At 43.6% G+C, this 25,289-nt stretch overlaps 1 long non-coding RNA gene across 1 annotated transcript in view; it reads left to right on the top strand.

The window, feature by feature from the left end:
* LOC120997294 overlaps window positions 1-18,840 on the top strand; it is a 172,609-nt gene extending 153,769 nt beyond the window's left edge. Inside the window, exons 2-3 of the long non-coding RNA XR_005778143.1 lie at window positions 17,641-17,845; window positions 18,334-18,840. This is a non-coding gene — a long non-coding RNA (uncharacterized LOC120997294). The remainder of the gene's footprint in view (window positions 1-17,640; window positions 17,846-18,333) is intronic.
* The last annotated feature ends 6,449 nt before the right edge of the window (window positions 18,841-25,289 follow it).

Here is a 25,289-nt window from a genome sequence, read left to right on the forward strand (position 1 = left end):
CTGGAATAACCCCTGTTTGGAAAAAGGTATTATATATCGAGCACAAATTGGGGAGGAGCTGGGGCAGAAACTCTTTGTAATATGCCACAATAAAACCGTCCGGCCCTGGTGCTTTCCCCGCAGGGGTAGTTTTTAGAGCTGCTTGTACCTCTGCTTCCGCAATTGGCAAGTTGAGAGTAGTTAATTGTGCATCTGACAGCGTGGGAAGTTTTAGGTGCCCTATAAAATCTGCAATGGACGCTTCTGTTGGTTGAGGGGTTGCAGCATCTTCCTTCAAATTATAAAGTTTCGCATAATATGAAGCTATGGCATTAGTGATTTCTTGCGGATGCTTGAGAACAGACCCATTATAATGCATTTTCTCTATTCTGGAGTTAGCCGCCCTTTTCTTAAGTCTATTAGCTAACAGGGAACCTGCCCTATCTCCCATATGATAGTGAGACATCTTCAGTCTGCTGATTACTCGCTCTTGATCATATAAGAGATACGCCCTCAGCTTAGAACGGACATTCTGCAATTCCAAAAGGTGATCTGAAGAGGGATTATCCTTGAATCGTTGGTGTGCTGACTCCAGCTCTGATAACGCCTCATTAAGCTGCCGATCTCTAGCTTTTTTCAAACGAGAGGCTGCCTGCAAGAATATACCTTTCATATAGGCCTTGTGAGCCAACCATATGGTAGATGTCGAAATATCAGGGGTGCTATTCAGAAGGAAGAACTCCTTCAGACTAGTGCGGAATTCTTCTAATCTCTTAGCACTTTTGAGCAAGTACTGATTCAGCCTCCAATTTGGGGGTGATTGAGAGGGCAAGCCCATATTAAGTTCCATTGCTATAGGGGCATGATCCGACCAAGTGGCTAGCAGAATGTCCGTCCTAAGTACCCCTTGCAAAATATCCCTAGAGACCAGGAAGTAATCAATCCGGGACTGTGTGTGATGTGCGGAAGAAATATGCGTATAATCTCTCTCTCCCCCATGCTGGTACCGCCAGATGTCATGCAAAGAAGTGTTTTTTAGAGCTTCTTTTAGGCCCTTCCAGCGAGGCTCAGCATGAGTGAGACAGTCCATCCCCACATCAATTGGGATGTTAAAGTCCCCCCCCATTATGATAGCACCTTTCGCCACCTTTAAGATTTTCTTATGTAATCTGTTGAAAAAGGAGATCTGTCTGACATTTGGTGCATAAACCGAAACCATCGTACACAATTTACCTTCAAGTGAACATATCGGGATAACATATCTACCTTCCTTATCTGTGATGCATTGGTGTAATGTAAACGCAACCGAGCCCCTTATACATATGAGAGTGCCAGCCTTACGTCTTTGGGCAGCAGGAGAGTGAAAAATATGCGGATACAATCGATGAGCGCATCTGTGCTGATCTGCTCCCACCAAATGCGTCTCTTGAATGAAAGCCACATCACATTTGCTGCGGAGCAGATCCCGCCACAACTGGGAGCGGCGAAATGGGGAGTTCAGACCGTGAACATTGTTAGAATAAAATTTCAGCCCCGCCATAAGAAAATGCATAACGACCTAGGTGTGAGCATAAAGGGCATTATGAGGTTGAGGTAGAGACCAAAATATGTGGGCCACATATCAGAGCACAAGCAAATTGGGACAACAAAAAACAACATAACATTAGCAAAAATAAAAACGGAAAGAAAACAGTGGTTAGACATCCTAAAACTGCAATGAGCAGGATTCTAGAGTCTAAAAAGGGGGTCTGCTTAGGGGGTGACCACCACCCTAATACCAGGAGAGCAGACCTAATGGGGGGAGAAAAGAGATAAGTTCTTACATATCTCTCATCCCGCACATCCGGAAGGATAAAGTAGGTGAGGGAGTCCTGGAAATCACGTTTGTTCCCATTCTGGCGCAATTCTTGCCGACTTATTTCCACGGTCTTCTGCAGAACTGGCATTATCTCCGATTGAAAGCAGGCCCATCTTATGTAGAAGGACAGAGGCATCCTGTGGAGTGTTGCAAGCAGTCATCTGCCCCTTCACCGAGATCAGTAGCTTTACAGGGAAGCCCCAACGATAACGGACGTTCTTGTCACGAAGGGTACGTGTAAATTGCGCAAACTCCTTCCTCTTCGCTAGCGTGGCTGCGGACAGGTCTGCGAACACTTTAATGTCCTTAAAGGTTTCAGTTGGTGTCGTATTTTGCCGCAGGTTTCGGAGAAAGTGATCCTTGGCATGGTAAAAATGAATTTGCGCTATAACGTCACGCGTGAGAGAAGGATCTAGTCCCTTTGGCTTAGGGATACGGTGAATTCTATCAATCAGCAAGTCTCGCTCAGATAATTCAGGCACGGCTTCTTTAAGCAGGGTTTGCAAATAAAACTCCAGCTCTGCTGGGCCTACCGTCTCCGGGATTCCTCTAATGCGCACATTATTGCGCCTATGGCGATCTTCCATATCTTGGATCTTTTCTTTTATGGCCGCCACATCCTCTTCCAGCGCTTCATGCGCATCGATCAGAGAGTTGTGTGACGCAGCATATTCAGCCATTTTGTTTTCCACGTGGGTGACTCTGTCACCTACTCCCTGTATATCACGCTGCAGATCTTTAATCATGCTGGAGATGTCCGCTTTCAGCGAGGATCTCAGGGAATCCAGTAATGTGCGCAGCGTGTCCTCTGTAATCGGGAGAACCCCAGCTTCAGCAGAAAGGAGAAGCGATGGGCCTCCACATGCTGCAGGGGAGGGAGCAGGAGTCGCAGGGAGCCGGTGAGAAGAGGCGGGAGATCCCTCAGGTCCGGCGCTTGACGGTGGTGTTCTGGGGAAGAACTCTGTCATTTTCTGCGGCGCCTGCCTCTTTCTAATCTTACCCATTCTGGGAACCAGGTAGGTGAGCGTAGTATGTGTCAGGACCCCTCAGAAGTAATATTTGAGCCGCTGTGGATATGCGGGAAGCGGAGCTACAGTCTCAAGCAGCCGCCGCCATCAACGCGCAGGCCACACACTGTTGAACTTTATTAAGTCTGTACTTGACTTATTCTCCACCAACTACAACTCTCTTCTTTGAATGTTACAGAGCCTAACCCTGGGGAGCGACATTATCCAGGTAGGAGCACTGTGACACACAGAACTAGCAAGGCCACAACATACCATTCGGCATTTCCTACACACTGAGACCCCGATTGTGCCCTGGGGGGTGACACATTGCAAAGAGAGAAGGGAGTAGAACTGCAGAACCAGACAACACAAGATTTGTTTGTAGTCTGTGACTATGGAGACACAACTGTTTTACATTGGAGCTGTACACATAAAATGATAGCCAAACGTAATCATGACTATTTGAAAAGCTGCTTGATTTTTTATTTAATTTTTATGCATAGGAACCATAAAACAATTAGTTGTCAAGGTGCACAAGCTTGGAAATATTCACTCACCTAAAGAATTATTAGGAACACCATACTAATACGGTATTTGACCCCCTTTTGCCTTCAGAACTGCCTTAATTCTACGTGGCATTGATTCAACAATGTGCTGATAGCATTCTTTAGAAATGTTGGGCCATATTGATAGGATAGCATCTTGCAGTTGATGGAGATTTGAGGGATGCACATCCAGGGCACGAAGCTCCCATTCCACCACATCCCAAAGATGCTCTATTGGGTTGAGATCTGGTGACTGTGGGGGCCATTTTAGTACAGTGAACTCATTGTCATGTTCAAGAAACCAATTTGAAATGATTCGAGCTTTGTGACATGGTGCATTATCCTGCTGGAAGTAGCCATCAGAGGATGGATACATGTTCTCATTCTGTTTACGCCAAATTCGGACTCTACCATTTGAATGTCTCAACAGAAATCGAGACTCATCAGACCCGGCAACATTTTTCCAGTCTTCAACAGTCCAATTTTGCTGAGCTCGTGCAAATTGTAGCCTCTTTTTCCTATTTGTGGTGGAGATGAGTGGTACCCGGTGGGGTCTTCTGCTGTTGTAGCCCATCCGCCTCAAGGTTGTGCGTGTTGTGGCTTCACAAATGCTTTGCTGCATACCTCGGTTGTAACGAGTGGTTATTTCAGTCAACGTTGCTCTTCTATCAGCTTGAATCAGTCGGCCCATTCTCCTCTGACCTCTAGCATCCACAAGGCATTTTTGCCCACAGGACTGCCGCATACTGGATGTTTTTCCCTTTTCACATCATTCTTTGTAAACCCTAGAAATGGTTGTGCGTGAAAATCCCAGTAACTGAGCAGATTGTGAAATACTCAGACCGGCCCGTCTGGCACCAACAACCATGCCACGCTCAAAATTGCTTAAATCACCTTTCTTTCCCATTCTGACATTCAGTTTGGAGTTCAGGAGATTGTCTTGACCAGGACCACCCCCCTAAATGCATTGAAGCAACTGCCATGTGATTGGTTGACTAGATAAAATGAGAAATAGAACAGGTGTTCCTAATAATTCTTTAGGTGAGTGTATATTCTTTCATGAGGGCCCTAAATGTTTTATTTCTTTGACTTTTTACCTTTCACCTTGTCTCATTTTGATTCTTCAAATGCGCAATGTACAAACCGGATTCCAAAAAAGTTGGGACACTATACAAATCGTGAATAAAAACTGAATGCAATGATGTGGAGGTGCCAACTTCTAATATTTTATTCAGAATAGAACATAAATCACGGAACAAAAGATTAAACTGAGAAAATGTACCATTTTAAGGGAAAAATATGTTGAATGAGAATTTCATGGTGTCAACAAATCCCCCAAAAGTTGGGACAAGGCCATTTTCACCACTGTGTGGCATCTCCCCTTCTTCTTACAACAACACTCAACAGACGTCTGGGGACCGAGGAGACCAGTTTCTCAAGTTTAGAAATAGGAATGCTCTCCCATTCTTGTCTAATACAGGCCTCTAACTGTTCAATCGTCTTGGGCCTTCTTTGTTGCACCTTCCTCTTTATGATGCGCCAAATGTTCTCTATAGGTGAAAGATCTGGACTGCAGACTGGCCATTTCAGTACCCGGATCCTTCTCCTACGCAGCCATGATGCTGTGATTGATGCAGAATGTGGTCTGACATTATTTTGTTGAAAAATGCAGGGTCTTCCCTGAAAGAGATGACGTCTGGATGGGAGCATATGTTGTTCTAGAACCTGAATATATTTTTCTGCATTGATGGTGCCTTTCCAGACATTCAACCTGCCCATGCCACACGCACTCATGCAACCCCATACCATCAGAGATGCAGGCTTCTGAACTGAGCGTTGATAACAACTTGGGTTGTCCTTATCCTCTTTGGTCTGGATGACATGGCGTCCCAGATTTCCAAAAAGAACTTCGAATCGTGACTCGTCTGACCACAGAACAGTCTTCCATTTTGCCACACTCCATTTTAAATGATCCCTGGCCCAGTGAAAACGCCTGAGCTTGTGGATCTTGCTTAGAAATGGTTTCTTCTTTGCACTGTAGAGTTTCAGCTGGCAACGGCGGATGGCATGGTGGATTGTGTTCATTGACAATGGTTTCTGGAAGTATTCCTGAGCCCATTCTGTGATTTCCTTTACAGTAGCATTCTTGTTTGTGGTGCAGTGTCGTTTAAGGGCCCGGAGATCACGGGCATCCAGTATGGTTTTACGGCCTTGACCCTTACGCACAGAGATTGTTCCAGATTCTCTGAATCTTTGGATGATGTTATGCACAGTTGATGATGATAGATGCAAAGTCTTTGCAATTTTTCGCTGGGTAACACCTTTCTGATATTGCTCCACTATCTTTCTGCGCAACATTGTGGGAATTGGTGATCCTCTACCCATCTTGGCTTCTGAGAGACACTGCCACTCTGAGAAGCTCTTTTTATACCCAATCATGTTGCCAATTGACCTAATTATTGTTAATTGGTCTTCCAGCTCTTCGTTATGCTCAAATTTACTTTTTCCAGCCTCTTATTGCTACTTGTCCCAACTTTTTGGGGATTTGTTGACACCGTGAAAATTGGAATCAACGTATTTTTCCTTTAAAATGATACATTTACTCGGATTAAACGTTTGATCTGTCATCTACGTTCTATTACAAATAAAATATTGACATTTGCCATCTCCACATCATTGCATTCAGTTTTTATTCACAATTTGTTTAGTGTCCCAACTTTTTTGGAATCCGGTTTGTAGAAAATACAGTGACTTTTTGTAAGATTATATAAGTAACTGCTCAAGTGCGGACGGGAAAATCAATTTATGATGTGAAAAGCACATTAAGTTACATGAGAACAAATTGTGGATATTTTTCAACTGTGGCCTAATTGGATAGAATTCTATTAGCATTTTCAAAGCTTTTTTCTTTCTATTTGCTACTTATTAATCGCGATATAAGCTCCTAATACCAACATTTTCATTGTGGAATAAATAAAGATGGGATTTTGATTTGTCAGTAACGTCGCTGAACAGCAGGGCTTCTGAGCTTTCACAAGGAGATCGGCTGTACTGTACAGTCTGTGCTGTATAAATTAATTACTCTTTATGAAACCAATTCTCTTTATGCTGTGACTAAATGCTGTGCTCAATTCCCCTATGACTCATTTGGGCTGTAATATTTTGGAGCTAAAATCCAGAGAAGAAAAGGTCAGAGAGCTGAAATGTTGTTAGATTGGCAAGTAGGCTTCCCATTCTTTAGCCCTTAGCAAAAGCTTGTTTAAAAGAAATTTAAAGTTCTAGTTATATACAATTGATTTATCATCATACGTTGGCACTTTTTTTTGTGGCCCATTACAAGAGGCTTAAAGAAGTTTTCCAGGCTTTAGTGAAAATCCTCCTGTGAGGGAAGATATTCTGCTCATTACTTACCTCTTCATCCCACCGCCGATTCTGCTGTCTCCACTGCTCACACATGATCTCTGGGACTGGATGCGGGCTTTTCCGCTCAGGTCCTGGCCGGATATGTTCCTGAGTCTTCCTTATCAGCTGCATTTACAGTATGAAACAGGATCTTTAGAGATGCACATGCGCTTAAGATTACATTGTAATCTCATTATACACACCATACAGCACATATCTAATATGAATCATCCCATAGGGAATAGAACTTAGTGGTAAGTGATTGGCTTCAAAGTCACCTCCAAGTAGGACTGTCTTCAGAGCAATTGAAGCAATGATCTCTGGATCAATGTGAGGTACAGGGCTGGTTCTATCTTTATTACAAAGAGAATGTCATATACAGGGTGGGCCATTTATATGGATACACCTTAATAAAATGGGAATGGTTGGTGATATTAACTTCCTGTTTGTGGCACATTAGTATATGTGAGGGGGGGGAACTTTTCAAGATGGGTGGTGACCATGTCGGCCATTTTGAAGTCAGCCATTTTGAATCCAACTTTTGTTTTTTCAATAGGAAGACGGTCATGTGACACATCAAAATTATTGAGAATTTCACAAGAAAAACAATGGTGTGCTTGGTTTTAACGTAACTTTATTCTTTCATGAGTTATTTACAAGTTTCTGACCACTTATAAAATGTGTTCAATGTGCTGCCCATTGTGTTGGATTGTCAATGCAACCCTCTTTTCCCACTCTTCACACACTGATAGCAACACCGCAGGAGAAATGCTAGCACAGGCTTCCAGTATCCATAGTTTCAGGTGCTGCACATCTCGTATCTTCACAGCATAGACAATTGCCTTCAGATGACCCCAAAGATAAAAGTCTAAGGGGGTCAGATTGGGAGACCTTGGGGGCCATTCAACTGGCCCACGACGACCAATCCACTTTCCAGGACACTGTTCATCTAGGAATGCTCGGACCTGACACCCATAATGTGGTGGTGCACCATCTTGCTGGAAAAACTCAGGGAACGTGCCAGCTTCAGTGCATAAAGAGGGAAACACATAATCATGTAGCAATTTCGCATATCCGGTGACCCCCTTAGACTTTTATCTTTGGGGTCATCTGAAGGCAATTGTCTATGCTCTGAAGATACGAGATGTGCAGCACCTGAAACTACGGATACTGGAAGCCTGTGCTAGCATTTCTCCTGCAGTGTTGCTATCAGTGTGTGACGAGTGGGAGAGGAGGGTTGCATTGACAATCCAACACAATGGGCAGCACATTGAACACATTTTATAAGTGGTCAGAAACTTGTAAATAACTCATGAAGGAATAAAGTTACGTTAAAACCAAGCACACCATTGTTTTTCTTGTTAAATTCCCAATAAGTTTGATGTGTCACATGACCCTCTACCTATTGAAAAAACTAAAGTTGGATTCAAAATAGCCGACTTCAAAATGGCCGCCATGGTCACCACCCATCTTGAAAAGTTTCCCCCCTCACATATACTAATGTGCCACAAACAGGAAGTTAATATCACCAACCATTCCCATTTTATTAAGGTGTATCCATATAAATGGCCCACCCTGTACTATATGATGTCTGATTTTCATTTTTTGCATCTGTAGTACTCTGGAGTAGGGCACTACCATTTTAACACCTAGCTACTGTCTCTAATGTCTAGCAGAGAGTGTCATCTTTGTATTCTTTTCCAGGTCCTCTCATGCTGCCCCTTAATAATGTATTCATGCAACTTTATGTGACATGAAATGTGCCTAGTTATCCAGCAGGTGGCATATGTTCTGGCAGATTATTTTAGATAGGATGAAACTTAACATTCCATTCTTTTTTCCTATTTGAGCAGGAGTGGGCCAGTCCTGCTTCCTTCTAAGGGAGGCGTTGCTGGAGAAGTTAGTTGGAGTTAGACTGTGAAAGAGACCAGACAACATGTCGCAGTGAGGGAGTGTTTTCCCCTTCTGCTGCAGGAGCCTCGGAAAGCAACTTGGAGAGCACCACCAATACTTGAATTTAATAGATTGAGTATTACTAGGGGTCAGTAGCCAAAGGCACCACCCTCAGTAGTACCAGAACTTCTAGAAAGTCCAGTAACCTGCCTGGAGCCTGAAATTAGCACAGTAGAGAGAGCAGAGTACTAAGGCCTGCCACCATATTGCATCCTGCTGGAACCAAGTAAAGAAGAATTGCACTAAACCCTTTGAAACCGATTGTATTGTCAAGTTCAAGTTATTCAAGTAAGCACGATTGAAACGTTCCCAAGTCTGGACTTCACTTTATTCTTCAACTCAATCTCTGCAATGGAGAGTGACCCTCAGGAAGCAACAGCCTGAATGTAGTAGCACACCGTGACACAAACATTAGGCCACAGTATACCACTCGCATCCTACACTCCAGGACTATTCCAGGGGGAAGCTTGCTGCACATCAATCATGGCATAACCCTTTTAAGGAAAAAAATGTTGAGTTTGCATTCATAGAGAAGTGCTCATTGGTTTGTAAAATAATAGTAGATGAGTCAATGGTTTCACAGATAAAATTATCATTCACATGTTTTTCAGTCACTATGGCAATCGCTGCTGCAAAAATGACTCAATACTTGTGTGTAATGTGCATGTTAAAGTTAATATGATGATTTTATTTGTTTCATGTACATTTATTCCCCTAGCTTAGCCCTCATACAAGTGGCTGCATTATAGGTTGGTCTTATACAGAACCGTAATAAGTCACCGACTGAAACCTTTACTAGACTTTTGTGTGTCTCCAATTTCAGTACATTTCTCCTTCTCTGTGTTCCATCTGTCATATTTTTTCTTAAATTTAGCTGTATAAGACCTTTACTTTTGTGGAAGGAGTCGTGTTTGTAGAAAACATTTTGGGGTACATACTATTTATTACATAACTTTTATTTTTTGAGAGGGAAAAATGCCCCTGCGTCTTATGGGGCGAATACTAATGAGCGCTTCCATTATGGAAGCGCTCATTAGTACCGGAGGACCAGAAAGCGGTGAAGGCTCTGTACTTACTTCTTCCTGGTCCTTGGCTGTCGGCTATGAAGGCTGCACACAGTGTGAGGGCGCTCTATGACCTCACACTGTGCGTGCCAGTTCACAGCACAGCCGACAGCAGGAGGAAGAGGATCGCGATGTAGGTTAGGAACGGTGGCATCCAGGAGCAGGAGAGGTAAGTGTTTTTTTATTTTATAAAACATGAGGCTGCTGGGAGCATAATGGGGGCTGAGAGGCATAATGGGGGCAGAGGCATAATAGATGATAGTGGGGGGTGAGAGGCATAATGGGGGCTGAGGCATAATAGGGGCTGAAAGGCATAATGGGGGCTGAGAGGCATAATGGGGGCTGAAAGACAAAATGGCTGATATGGGGGCTGATGAGAGGCACGGAGCTCTTATCAGAGGTCTGATTGGGGGTCATTTACATTGGGGTCTGAGCTGAGAACTGATTGGGGGTCTGATTTGAGGTCTTATTGGGGTCTTATTAACATTGGGGGTCTGATTGGGGCTGTCAGCGGAGGTCTGATTAACATTGGGGGGTCTGATTGGTGGTCTGACCTGAGATGTAATGAAAAATATTTTTTTCTTATTGTCCTCCTTTAAAACCTAGGTGCGTCTTATGGGCCGGTGCATCTTATAGGGCAAAAAATACAGTATTTGATGCCATGATCCAGACGCTGGTAAATGTCCCCCACATACAGTTGCAAGAAAGCGTATGTGAACCCTTTAGAATGATATGGATTTCTGCACAAATTGGTCATAAAATGTGATCTGATCTTCATCTAAGTCACAACAATAGACAATCACAGTCTGCTTAAACTAATAACACACAAATAATAAAATGTTACTATGTTTTTATTGAACACACCATGTAAACATTCATAGTGCAGGTGGAAAAAGTATGTGAACCCCTAGACTAATGACATCTCCAAGAGCTAATTGGAGTGAAGTGTCAGCCAACTGGAGTCCAATCAATGAGATGAGATTGGAGGTGTTGGTTACAGCTGCCCTGCCCTATAAAAAACACACACCAGTTCTGGGTTTGCTTTTCACAAGAAGCATTGCCTGATGTGAATGATGCCTTGCACAAAAGAGCTCTCAGAAGACCTACGATTAAGAATTGTTGACTTGCATAAAGCTGGAAAGGGTTATCAAAGTATCTCCAAAAGCCTTGCTGTTCATCAGTCCACGGTAAGAAAAATTGTCTATAAATAGAGAAAGTTCAGCACTGCTGCTACTCTCCCTAGGAGTGGCCGTCCTGTAAAGATGACTGCAAGAGCACAGCGCAGACTGCTCAATGAGGTGAAGAAGAATCCTAGAGTGTCAGCTGAAGACTTATAAAAGTCTCTGACATATGCTAACATCCCTGTTAGCAAATCTACGACATGTAAAACACTAAACAAGAATGGATTGCATGGGAGGATACCACAGAGGAAGCCACTGCTGTCCAAAAAAACCATTGCTGCACGTTTACAGTTTGTACAAGAGCACCTGGATGTTCCACAGCAGTACTGGCAAAATATTCGGTGGACAGATGAAACCAAAGTTGAGTTGTTTGGAAGAAACACACAACACTATGTGTGGAGAAAAAGAGGCACAGCACACCAACATCAAAACCTCATCCCAACTGTGAAGTATGGTGGTGGGGGCATCATGGTTTGGGGCTGCTTTGCTGAGTCAGGGACTGGACGGATTGCTATCATCGAAGGAAAAATGAATTCCCAAGTTTATCAAGACATTTTGCAGGAGAACTTAAGGCCATCTGTCCACCAGCTGAAGCTCAACAGAAGATGGGTGTTGCAACAGGACAACGACCCAAAGCATAGAAGTAAATCAACAACAGAATGGCTTAAACAGAAGAAAATACGCCTTCTGGAGTGGCCCAGTCAGAGTCCTCACCTCAACCCGATTGAGATGCTGTGGCATGACCTCAAGAAAGCGATTCACACCAGACATCCCAAGAATATTGCTGAACTGAAACAGTTCTGTAAAGAGGAATGGTCAAGAATTACTCCTGACCGTTGTGCACGTCTGATCTGCAACTACAGGAAACGTTTGGTTGAAGTTATTGCTGCCAAAGGAGGTTCAACCAGTTATTAAATCCAAGGGTTCACATACTTTTTCCACCTGCACTGTGAATGTTTACATGGTGTGTTCAATAAAAACATGGTAACATTTAATTATTTGTGTGTTATTAGTTTAAGCAGACTGTGATTGTCAATTGTTGTGACTTAGATGAAGATCAGATCACATTTTATGACCAATTTGTGCAGAAATCCATATCATTCCAAAGGGTTCACATACTTTTTCTTGCAACAGTATGTGCCATTTAGAAAGCTAGTATGCTTTCTGAATGATGAAGGAGAGGGGGATAGATAACATGCACAGAAGTCCACGTTACCCTCTCCCTGGAGTCATGTACAGTTACACAGGGACAAAAGGATCTACATCTTTCCTTTTTCAGACCATCAGCATGTCCCTCACTCGTCCTCCTCTTCTCCTTTCTCCTTCAGGCAGGCTGAGATCATAGTCAGCTGAAGGTAGAGGGCTGATTTAATCCTTTATAACTTGGGCTGGGTAGCAGCTACAGATCTGAGCCTGTTTAAAAACTGATAATGTAAGTGTCACAATCTTGCTTAAAATCTTAGATTATCAGCTTTAAAACAGTACCAAAATTGGGCTGTAGCACAATCATGGCCTGAGAAATATTCCACAAAAGTTGCTCCCCTTGTACAACCACATATCCCATAGTGGAGTTTGTTCAAAACACTAAAGTCCTTTCCTGCTTAAATAAACACTGTTTGGGGTAATCAGTGGGCGTCTAAAGTACATGGAGGGCTTATTTTCAGGAGAAACCGTACTCTGCTGGTGATTTGCCAGCTCTTCTGGGAGTCTGATGTTCCAGGAGAGTTGACAGGTGTGCTATACTATATGTGATCCCTTTCCCCTCTAAATGTACTATGTCTGGATTGCTCACTATCTCAATTTCCTAACTCAAAGGGGTTATCCCATGACTAATGTAAAAAATGAAAATCAGACCTCATATAGTACATGACAATCCCTTTCTAACAAAGCTAGAACCAGCCCTGTACCTCACATGGATCCAGAGATCTCCACATTCATTGCTCTGCTAGACTTATATTAAGCTGACAGCTCCAAGGGAGTGTCTTTTCTGCTGCAGCTCAGGCGGCGTGTCCATTCTGCTGCAGCTCTCTCCCTATCACAGCTCAAGAGGCAGTTGAAGGATGAGCATGTGTGGCTACCTCAGTGAGGCAAAGAAAAAGCACAAACAACAGGTGGCACTATACAGATGCAATTACAAAAGTATTCAGATCCAGGTGCTGGTTTATAAACTGTAGAATATTTTTCATGGGACAACCCCTTTAAGCTACATAGTTTGACTTTGTGTTCCCTTGTACTAAGATTTGACTCTACTACTTCTTTATACCATACACAACTAGTCTTTGAATGTGTGTTTGCTGTATTCTTTAGCTCTGCTTCCATTCATTCATTTAAAGATTATTCCCATAATAATAATTGATATATTGCTAGGATACTCACTTCAGGAGCATTAGGAGTTCAACCTCTGGGATCGTCATTGATCATATGATCAAAGGAGCATAAGGTCCTTCGACTTTTTCTCTGCAGAGCTGTGCTCTGGTCCATCCACTGCCTAGGGAATTGCAACATGATTCTGTTCAAGTAGAATCTGTGAAGGACACTCCGTTAGAAATGCAGTCCCTTCATTCTAAGGATTAATGGGGCTACTGGAAGTCATAACCCTACAAGTCAGGGAGTGATAATCTATATTTACCATACCTTTTTGATCTTGACTTAGCTAGATGGATACAAAACCTCCACAGCTGCTGGAAACTACTTGCTCCATTTTTTTCCCAACTTTATTTCCACCAATGTTGCCCATAGAATTAAGTGCTGGATACAGTGACCTACAAAGAACATAGGGTTCCTTGAAACCAAGAATGTAAAAGCCCCTTTATTTTGGTTGCATGTTTTTCTGTCAAAAGTTTTTTCCATGACAGATGGGCTTGCTAACAATGCAGTTCCTCTGGGGATGGGAGTATCACAAGTCTATGTTTCTATGTTTCTAAGTATAAAGAAATCTTTGATGCATAGAAATATTCCCTATAGTGTTCAGTCTACGATTCCCAGATAAATGACAAAAACGTTGTTGTATTATGAAGTCTTCTTTTCCGAAAAAAAGTCTTAGCTGCCTAAAAAATTCTTACTCTATTAAATTTTTACTATCTTTCAGATCAAATAAGATGTAATATTAGCTTCCAGCCTCAGTGGACAATTTGTGTCCTAACTATCAAACTACAAGTTTAGTGGGGTACACAGAGCCAAATATCAAGACTGAGCTTAGGGGCCTGAATCTGATGGCCACAGTAAAATGACTTTCATATTAATAAATACAAAATCTAAAAGGCAACAATATATAAAAGACATGTTTGTGCTTTCAAATGAAAGACTTCAAGGGGTTGTTCAGTATAGGTCATCAATGTCAGATCGGCAGGGGTCCAACTACCGGCATCCCTGCCAATCAACTGTTTGAAGAGAAGGCAATGCTGAGTATAGGTCAGGGCTGGCCAACCTGCGGCTCTCCAGCTGTTGCAAAACTACAACTCCCAGCATGCCTAGACTGCTTACAGCTATCAGCCTACAGCAGGGCATGGTGGGAAATGTAGTTTTACAACAGCTGGAGAGCCGCAGGTTGGCCAGCCCTGGTATAGGTCATCAATAGCTTAAACCCCCTTAATGACCAGACCACTTTTTACAATTCTGCACTACACTACTTTCACGGTTTATTGCTCGGTCATACAACTTACCACCCAAATGAATTTTTCCTCCTTTTCTTCTCACTAATAGAGCTTTCATTTGGTGGTATTTCATTGCTGCTGACATTTTTACTTTTTTTGATATTAATCAAAATTGACCAAAATGTTTGCAAAAAAATGAAATTTTTCACTTTCTGTTGTAAAATTTTTCAAATAAAACTACATTTCTATATAAATTTTTCTCCAAATTTATTGTTCTACATGTCTTTGATAAAAAAAAAATTCAATAAGTGCATATTTATTGGTTTGGGTAAAAGTTATACTGTTTACAAACTATGGTGCAAAAAAATTAATTTACGCACTTTGACTTTCTGAGCACCTGTCATGTTTCCTGAGGTTCTACAATGCCCAGACAGTAGAAACACCCCACAAATGACCCCATTTCGGAAAGTAGACACCCTAAGGCAGGGGTCGGCAACCCCCGGCACGCGTGCCCGGCATGGCACGCGAGTCTGTCTCTGCTGGCACGTGGGAGCGGCTCTCAATTTCGCCCCATAAGATGCACTTTTTCTTCCCCCAAAATGGGGGAGAAATGCCCCTGCGTCTTATGGGGCGAATGCTTGACGTTTTACATCGCAAGCTGCGATGTAGGAGCGAGCGGGGACTCGGGGAGGGACTGGGAGGAGGATCTGGGGGCTGGCAATAGCGGCGGGGCGGTGCAGTCAGTGTAGTATAGCCCCGCCCCGCCGCTCCGGTATACTAATATAAGATGTCATATTCATTTATTGGTTATTAAACATGCCCCCTCAGTCCTATTACTACCTTACATCCTAATCGCATCTGTAGAATTCAGGCAGGCCAGGCGGGCGGCAGCGTAACTCTCGTCATGTGCCTGAATGAAGCAGGCGGCGCAGGCAAGTGACGTCAGTGAGAGACGCGCCTGAATTCTACAGAAGCGATTAGGACGGTCCTAATTAGGATGTAAGGTAGTAATAGGACTGAGGGGGCATGTTTAATAACCAATAAATGAATATAACATCATATATTTGTATACTGGCGGCGGGGGGGGGGAGAGTCGGGGGCGATCTGTGGATGGCACAGTTATGGGCTGGGGGGGTCTGTGGATGTCACTGTTATGGGCTGGGGGGGGGGGTCTGTGGATGTCACTGTTATGGGCTGGGGGGGGGTCTGTGGATGGCACTGTTATGGGCTGGGAGGGGGTCTGTGGATGGCACTGTTATGGGCTGGGGGGTCTGTGGATGGCACATATATAACAGTGCCACCCACAGATCCCCCCAGCCCATAACAGTGCCATCCGCAGATCCACCCCTGTAACAGTGCCAGCCACAGACCCCCCCCCCCGTAACAGTGCCAGCCACAGATCCCCCTGTAACAGTGTCCGTCATCCACAGATCCCCCCCATAACAGTGACCGTCATCCACAGATCCCCCCATAACAGTGTCTGTCATCCACAGATCCCCCCATAACAGTGTCCGTCATCCACAGATCCCCCCATAACAGTGTCTGTCATCCACAGATCCCCCACATAACAGTGTCCGTCATCCACAGATCCCCCCATAACAGTGACCGTCATCCACAGATCCCCCCATAACAGTGTCTGTCATCCACAGATCCCCCCCATAACAGTGTCCGTCATCCACAGATCCCCCCATAACAGTGTCTGTCATCCACAGATCCCCCACATAACAGTGACCGTCATCCACAGATCCCCCCATAACAGTGTCTGTCATCCACAGATCCCCCCATAACAGTGTCTGTCATCCACAGATCCCCCCCATAACAGTGTCCGTCATCCACAGATCCCCCCATAACAGTGTCTGTCATCCACAGATCCCCCACATAACAGTGACCGTCATCCACAGATCCCTCCATAACAGTGTCTGTCATCCACAGATCCCCCCCATAACAGTGTCCGTCATCCACAGATCCCCCCATAACAGTGTCTGTCATCCACAGAACCCCCCCATAACAGTGTCCGTCATCCACAGATCCCCCCATAACAGTGTCAGCCATCCACAGACCACCATTAGTTCCAAACCCACCAAACACACAGCACATTTTGGTTAAAAATATTTTTTTTCTTATTTTCCTCCCCAAAAACCTAGGTGCGTCTTATAGGGCAAAAAATATGGTACGTGATTCGCCCACCCACCTCTGACATTGCCGCATTTCATTGGCTTGCAAAGGCGCGCTGAGGAGGCTCTCAGCGGTCTGCCCGATCTCCCGCCTGCAGTGCCTGGCGGTTCCCTCGTACAGCAGCAGAAATTGTTCCCTGCCCAGTTTCATCAGGAGCCAGAGCGCAGTGGAGAGAGCTGAAGGATCACCCTGCAGGTTTACGGTATGTGCCCCATGCTTTCTGCCTGCTGTCTGTATGCTGCCCAATTTTACTTTATGTGTTCCATGCTGTATGTATGTTGCCAAGTTTTACTTTATGTGCCCCATGCTGTGTGTATGCTGCCCAGGATTACCCAATGTGCCCCATGCTGTGTGTATGCTGCCCAGGAGTACCCAATGTGCCCCATGCGGTCTGTATGCTGCCCAGGATTACCTAATGTGCCCCATGCTTTCTGTATGCTCAGGATTACTCAATGTGGCCCATGCTCTCCGTATACTGCTCAGGAATACTGTATGTGGCCCATGCTCTCTGTATACAGCCAATATTGGTCCTCAAACCTGCACACACGCAGATCCCCACAAATGCACTGCAGTATCTTGATCCACAAATAGCTTTTATTTTATTCCTGTCCTAATATATAGGACAGGAATAAAATCAATGCTATTTGTGGCTGCTACAGCTGTGCACTTGTATGAGTCTGCATGCCAGGGGAGACTTCTGCTACAATACTTGTTTTCTTTTTCATTTCAAAATTGGGGCTGTTGCAGCCTGAAGTATGTGGATTGGTGTTGGTCTGCCACTCATTGCTGCTAATCTGAGGTCTGCTGTGCATTGGTGGTGTTCTGAGGTCTCCTGTGTATTGGTGGTGTTCTGAGGTCTCCTGTGTATTGCTGCTGGTCTGAGGTCTGGTAAAAGGTTTGAGGCTGACGTGAGGTCTTTTGGTGATGCTGTAGGCCTGTTAGAAATTATTTTCTGTAAGTAATAATTATTTTGTATTTCTTCCAGTCTACCAGAAGAAAATACCTGCCAGTAACCTACAGTCAGAAGTCTACAGCTTGAACGCCTACAGCCCACACGCCTCCGGTCTTTTGTCTCAGCTCTCCATCAGGTAAGTAAAAACCCTGTGTTTTATGAAGGTGCAGTGTTTAGGGCTGATCTGAGGTCTTTTTGTAATGTGGAATAGAATTTCTCACTGCCTTAAAGGAGAACTATGAGGTGAGTGCTTTTCACTCACCTCATAGTTCTAGCCGACCTGTGACAATGAGACTGTCACAGGTCGGCTCAGTAGATCGGGAGGTGAGCTAACACATGCACATAGCTGTAGCTCGCGTTATACTGAGCTTAGGGTGACAGGAGGAAGTCTCCCCTGGCATGCAGACTCATACAAGTGCACAGCTGTATCAGCCACAAATAGCATTGATTTTATTCCGGTCCTATATATTAGGACAGGAATAAAATCAAAGCTATTTGTGGATCAAGATACTGCAGTGCATTTGTGGGGATCTGCGTGTATGCAGGTTTGAGGACCAACATTGGCTGTATACAGAGAGCATGGGCCACATAAAGCAATTCCTAATCTTTTCCTAACTCTTCCAGGCTCCGGAAGTCCTGACATAACCAGCTAGCCAGAACCTTAATACAGTACAAAAATGGCAGCCAAGTGCAGCAGTCGTTCTTTTCAAACTGCGTGGACAAATGACTTTGGTTTTGTTAAGAGAGGAGATCGAGCCATATGTTCTCTATGTTGTGAACATGTTGTGTGCCGAACATCGAGTGTGCGGCGTCACTTTGAAACAAAGCATGAGAAAAAGTTCAAAGATGAAGCAGACAGAGCAGAAAGTATCAGGAGAGCTGTGGCAAAATATGAAAAGCAAAGTGTTTTGTTTAAAGGCCTAAGCAACACTAGAACTCTGGCTACACAAGCCAGCTTTAAACTTTCTGAATGTATTGCCAAACATGGAAAACCATTTACAGATGGAGAGTACTTGAAAGATACCTTCCTAAGCAGTGCAGACATTTTATTTGATGGGTTACCAAACAAAGAGACAATTATTTCAAGAATTAAAGATTTGCCAGCTTCAGCAAGAACTGTAGAACGAAGGATTTCACTAATTGCAGAAAATATCTGTTCCCAGCAATCTGATGGACTGACAGATGCACCGGTGTTCAGTGTGGCTGTGGATGAAAGTGTTGACATCAATGACATCCCACGGTTAGCTGTTGTTGCACGATACTGTGGTGGAAACAGAATGCGAGAGGAACTCTTCTGCCTTAGGCCCATGTATGACACTACAAGAGGAGAAGATGTGGCAAGAGCATTTACTGACCATTTTAACAAAAAAAATATAGACATGAAGAAAATCTTTGCCATCACAACAGATGGTGCCCCTGCTATGGTGGGGAAGCAAAAGGGGTTTGTGAGTTTAATTGAAAGTCAGATCGGTCACCCAGTCATGAAATTTCATTGCATTATTCACCAAGAAAATTTATGTGCCAAAATATCTCATTCTGATTTGAGTGCTGTTATGAACACAGTAGTTAAAATTGTTAACTATCTTATTGCTCGCTCATCATTAATACACCGACAGTTTCGAACACTACTGGAGGAAATGGAGAGTGTTTATAAAGATTTGCCTCTACATTGCCCTGTAAGATGGCTCAGTGGCGGGAAGGTTTTGGAGCGGTTTGTGGAGTGTTTTGATGCGATACACACATTTTTAAAAGAGAAGGGTTTGCACTACCCAGAGCTAGAGGATGAGCAATGGCTAGTAAAACTTATGTTTTTGACAGATATTACAAGACATCTCAACACACTCAATCGGCAATTACAAGGCGCAGGACAAACTGTGTTAGCTTTGTTTGATGCATGGAAGGCATTTCTGGAGAAAATTAAAGTATTCTCTCGTGATATTCAAACTGGAAGCTTTCGTTATTTCAGCCACTTAAAGAGTTTATCGTCACGACAAGCTGTCAATCCTGATGCCATCATTCAGTACGTTGAAGGACTTGAGCTTGAATTCTCCACCAGGTTTAGGGACTTTGAGCAAAATGGCCCATTGTTTTCATTTTTGATTCATCCTGAACATTTTGAAGCGAAAGACCTGTCTTTACCTCATTTTGAATGGATGGGGATTGATGAGTTTGAAATGCAGCATATTGAGTTTAAAACCTCTTTGCTGTGGACATGTAAATTCACAGAGCTCCGCCAAAAACTTGAAAACCCTGACACTGACCAAGCAGGATCCATTGTGGCTTGTTGGGAGAGTTTACCAGAAAAATTTGTATGTTTAAAAAAGGTGGCCTTTGCATTAATCTCTGCATTTGGATCCACATATATGTGCGAACAGATTTTTTCTCACATGAAGACAGTGTTAAGTCCATCTCGAAGCCGACTCACAACTGATAATTCGGAGGCGTGTGTGCAGCTGAAAGTAACATCCTACAGGCCAGACATAGCACAACTGAGCCGTGAAATACAAGCACAGGGATCACACTAAAACTGTAAGTCCTGTTTACTTTTCAGCACATGTAAAAATGAACATGTTTTGTGTGTGCACCAGTTATTCAATTTTTTCACTTATAGCTGTGCTGCTAATGGCAAGGTAAACACCTTTAATTAATTAGTGAGTTTAACTTACTATTAGCAGTACAACTATGTACTTGTACTGTATAAAAAGTATAAAAATGAAAATCTAACTAACACTATGGAGCGCTGTTGTTCACTGGCACCCGGTTGTCTGATGGTTTCAAAAATGGCACTCGGTGTGTAAAAGGTTGCTGACCCCTGCCCTAAGGTATTCGCTGATGAGCCTAGTGAGTTCATGGAAGTTTTTATTTTTTGTCACAAGTTAGCGGAAAAAGATATATTTATTTTTTTTCTTACAAAGTCTCATATTCCACTAACTTGTGACAAAAAGTCTCATATACCACTAACTTGTGACCTAAAGCGTGAGAAGTAGTTTGGAATCCAAATGCGTAAAAAATGCCCTGTGAAATCGTAAAGGTACTCATTGGAATTTGGGCCCCTTTGCGCACCTAGGCTGCCGTACTCAGGAGAAGTAGGACAATGTGTTTTGGGGTGTATTTTTACATATACCCATGCTGGGTGAGATAAATATCTCTGTAAAAGACAACTTTTCCCATTTTTTTATACATAGTTGTCATTTTACAGAGATATTTCTCTCACCCAGCATGGGTATATGTAAAAATACACCCCAAAACACATTGCCCTACTTCTCCTGAGTACGGCGATACCACATGTCTGACACTTTTTTGCAGCCTAGGTGCACAAAGGGCCCCAAATTCCAATGAGTATCTTTAGGATTTCACAGGGCATCTTTTACGCATTTGGATTCCAAACTACTTCTCACGCTTTAGGGTCCCTAAAATGCCAGGGCAGTATAACTACCCCACAAGTGACCCCATTTTGGAAAGAAGACACCCCAAGGTATTCCGTGAGGGGCATGGCACAAGTTAGCGGAAAATGATATATATATATATATTTTTTTTTTACAAAGTCTCATATTCCACTAACTTGTGACAAAAAATAAAATTTTACATGAACTCGCCATGCCCCTGATGAAATACCTTGGGGTGTCTTCTTTCCAAAATGGGGTCACTTGTGGGGTAGTTATACTGCCCTGGCATTTTAGGGGCCCTAAAGCGTGAGAAGTAGTTTGGAATCCAAATGCGTAAAAAATGCCCTGTGAAATCGTAAAGGTACTCATTGGAATTTGGGCCACTTTGCGCACCTAGGCTGCAAAAAAGTGTCACACATGTGGTATTTCTCTCACCCAGCATGGGTATATGTAAAATTACACCCCAAACCACATTGCCCTACTTCTCCTAAGTACGGCGATACCACATGTGTGACACTTTTTCGCAGCCTAGGTGCGCAAAGGGACCCAAATTCCAATGAGTACCTTTTAGGAGGGCATTTTTAGACATTTGGATTCCAGACTTCTTCTCACGCTTTAGGGCCCCTAAAATGCAAGGGCAGTATAAATACCCCACATGTGACCCCATTTTGGAAAGAAGACATCCCAAGGTATTCCGTGAGGGGCATGGCGAGTTCATAGAAGATTTTTGATTTTTTTTTTTTTTTTCTCACAAAGTCTCCTTTTCCGCTAACTTGTGACAAAAAGTTCAATCTTTCATGGACTCAATATGCCCCTCAGCGAATACCTTGGGGTGTCTTCTTTCCAAAATGGGGTCATTTGTGGAGTGTTTGTACGGACGTCTGAATGGAGCCTTACAGGGGGGTGATCAATGACAGGGGGGTGATCAGGGAGTCTATATGGGGTGATCAGGGGTTAATAAGTGGTTAATAAGTGACGGGGGTGGTGTAGTGGTGCTTGGTGCTACTTACAGAGCTGCCTGTGTCCTCTGGTGGTTGATACAAGCAAAAGGGACCACCAGAGGACCAGGTAGCAGGTATATCAGACGCTGTTAACAAAACAGCGTCTGATATACCTTTCTGGGGTTAAAAAAAATCGCATCTACAGCCTGCCAGCGAATGATCGCCGCTGGCAGGCTGTAGATCAACTCGTTTACCTCCCGATCCTGTGAACGCGCGCTCCTGCGTGCGTGCGTTCACAGGAAATCTCGCGTCTCGCGAGAAGACGCGCCGATGCGTCAAGGAGGAATAACCCGGCCGCCCGCAGGACGCATCCCTACGTTAGGTGGTCGGGAGCTGGTTAAGATGAATCATTAGCCCTAGGTCTGAATAGAGCTCATATGACATGTAGGTAATTTTCTCCCTGCATTTGCTACTGTTTTTGGGTTGGAAACAACCAACATAACGCTAACTATACACATCTGATAGCTGTCAGCTAATTACTCATTCAATCAACAGTTATCACTCTCTATCGGCCAAGCATGCGTGTGTTCTCAATGAGAAGAGAGGGAGGAAGCCACTAGGATACTCCTCTGGTAGTGGCTTTTATCCCTGAGAACAAAAGGATTAGGCAGGATAACAGGCTCAACTGGATGGACAGATGTTTTTTTTCAGCCTTATAAACTATGTTACTATGTTACAGTTGAAATGTAACGTGCCGATCCTTATCACCAGTGATAGCAGATGAGTGGCGGGACTCCATGCACATTAGAATCCAGAAAAATCGAAGGGTTCAATTAACATATGCAGAGACCAGGGGGGGAGCTGTGGGGAGAATGGGAGTGGTAGTGGTTCACAGTGGCTGTCCTCACTCTAGTGCTCCCTTCGGCTGTGCAACAGTAAATGGAGGGTACACTCTTTCTTCCCTATGGGCACACCATGTGCCTTTTGGGGACTCCTGCCTGGTTGCAGCTAGGGTGCCCTTGATAGTAACATAGTAACATAGTTTATAAGGCCGAAAAAAAGATATTTGTCCATCTAGTTTGGCCTGTTATCCTGCAAGTTGATCCAGAGAAAGGCAAAAAATCCCCTGTGAGATAGAAGCCAATTTTCCCCACTTTAGGGGAAAAAAATTCCTTCCCGACTCCAATCAGGCAATTACAAACCGGATTTAAAAAAAGTTGGGACACTATACAAATCGTGAATAAAAACTGAATGCAATGATGTGGAGGTGCCAACTTCTAATATTTTATTCAGAATAGAACATAAATCACGGAACAAAAGATTAAACTGAGAAAATGTACCATTTTAAGGGAAAAATATGTTGAATGAGAATTTCATGGTGTCAACAAATCCCCAAAAAGTTGGGACAAGGCCATTTTCACCACTGTGTGGCATCTCCCCTTCTTCTTACAACACTCAACAGACGTCTGGGGACCGAGGAGACCAGTTTCTCAAGTTTAGAAATAGGAATGCTCTCCCATTCTTGTCTAATACAGGCCTCTAACTGTTCAATCGTCTTGGGCCTTCTTTGTTGCACCTTCCTCTTTATGATGCGCCAAATGTTCTCTATAGGTGAAAGATCTGGACTGCAGACTGGCCATTTCAGTACCCGGATCCTTCTCCTACGCAGCCATGATGTTGTGATTGATGCAGAATGTGGTCTGACATTATTTTGTTGAAAAATGCAGGGTCTTCCCTGAAAGAGATGACGTCTGGATGGGAGCATATGTTGTTCTAGAACCTGAATATATTTTTCTGCATTGATGGTGCCTTTCCAGACATTCAACCTGCCCATGCCACACGCACTCATGCAACCCCATACCATCAGAGATGCAGGCTTCTGAACTGAGCGTTGATAACAACTTGGGTTGTCCTTGTCCTCTTTGGTCCGGATGACATGGCGTCCCAGATTTCCAAAAAGAACTTCGAATCTTGACTTGCATTTTGCCACACTCCATTTTAAATGATCCCTGGCCCAGTGAAAACGCCTGAGCTTGTGGATCTTGCTTAGAAATGGCTTCTTCTTTGCACTGTAGAGTTTCAGCTGGCAACGGCGGATGGCGCGGTGGATTGTGTTCACTGACAATGGTTTCTGGAAGTATTCCTGAGCCCATTCTGTGATTTCCTTTACAGTAGCATTCCTGTTTGTGGTGCAGTGTCGTTTAAGGGCCCGGAGATCACGGGCATCCAGTATGGTTTTACGGCCTTGACTCTTACGCACAGAGATTGTTCCAGATTCTCTGAATCTTCGGATGATGTTATGCACAGTTGATGATGATAGATGCAAAGTCTTTGCAATTTTTCGCTGGGTAACACCTTTCTGATATTGCTCCACTATCTTTCTGCGCAACATTGTGGGAATTGGTGATCCTCTACCCATCTTGGCTTCTGAGAGACACTGCCACACTGAGAAGCTCTTTTTATACCCAATCATGTTGCCAATTTAACTAATTAGTGTTAATTGGTCTTCCAGCTCTTCGTTATGCTCAAATTTACTTTTTCCAGCCTCTTATTGCTACTTGTCCCAACTTTTTGGGGATTTGTTGACACCGTGAAAATTGGAATCAACGTATTTTTCCTTTAAAATGATACATTTACTCGGATTAAACGTTTGATCTGTCATCTACGTTCTATTACAAATAAAATATTGACATTTGCCATCTCCACATCATTGCATTCAGTTTTTATTCACAATTTGTTTAGTGTCCCAACTTTTTTGGAATCCGGTTTGTAGAATAACTCCCTGGATCAACGACCCATCTCTAGTAACTATAACCTGTAATATTATTACACTCCAGAAATACATCCAGGTCCCTCTAATTTTGAAATCCTGTTATTCAGGGTCAGGGGTCGCTAGTGGGTAGGGGGGCACTTCCACTTTCTCTTTCTCTCCAGTGTTTGGTAGATGGACAGCTGAACGCTTCCATGGGACAGTGTGGAGATGCTTGGTGATGGTGAAAGACGTGGTGGCGTTGCTGCCACATCCTCTGTTTGCGGGGTGGCAGGTGCCACTATCACTCACTTGTGCTCAGGTTTAGAACGTATATTTTTAATTTTTATGTATTTTATGTTATTTTAAGTCATTTCCCTATCCACATTTGTTTGTAGGGCACTTGTCCTACTCTTACCCCCATTTTGCTTCCTTTTGCAGCCCTCTAGCCCTTTCCAGGACTTTTTTAAAGCCATTTTAATGCCTACAAGTTCGGGTTCCCAT

Source organism: Bufo bufo, chromosome 4 (assembly GCF_905171765.1).
Source record: "Bufo bufo chromosome 4, aBufBuf1.1, whole genome shotgun sequence".
Lineage (NCBI taxonomy): Eukaryota > Metazoa > Chordata > Amphibia > Anura > Bufonidae > Bufo > Bufo bufo.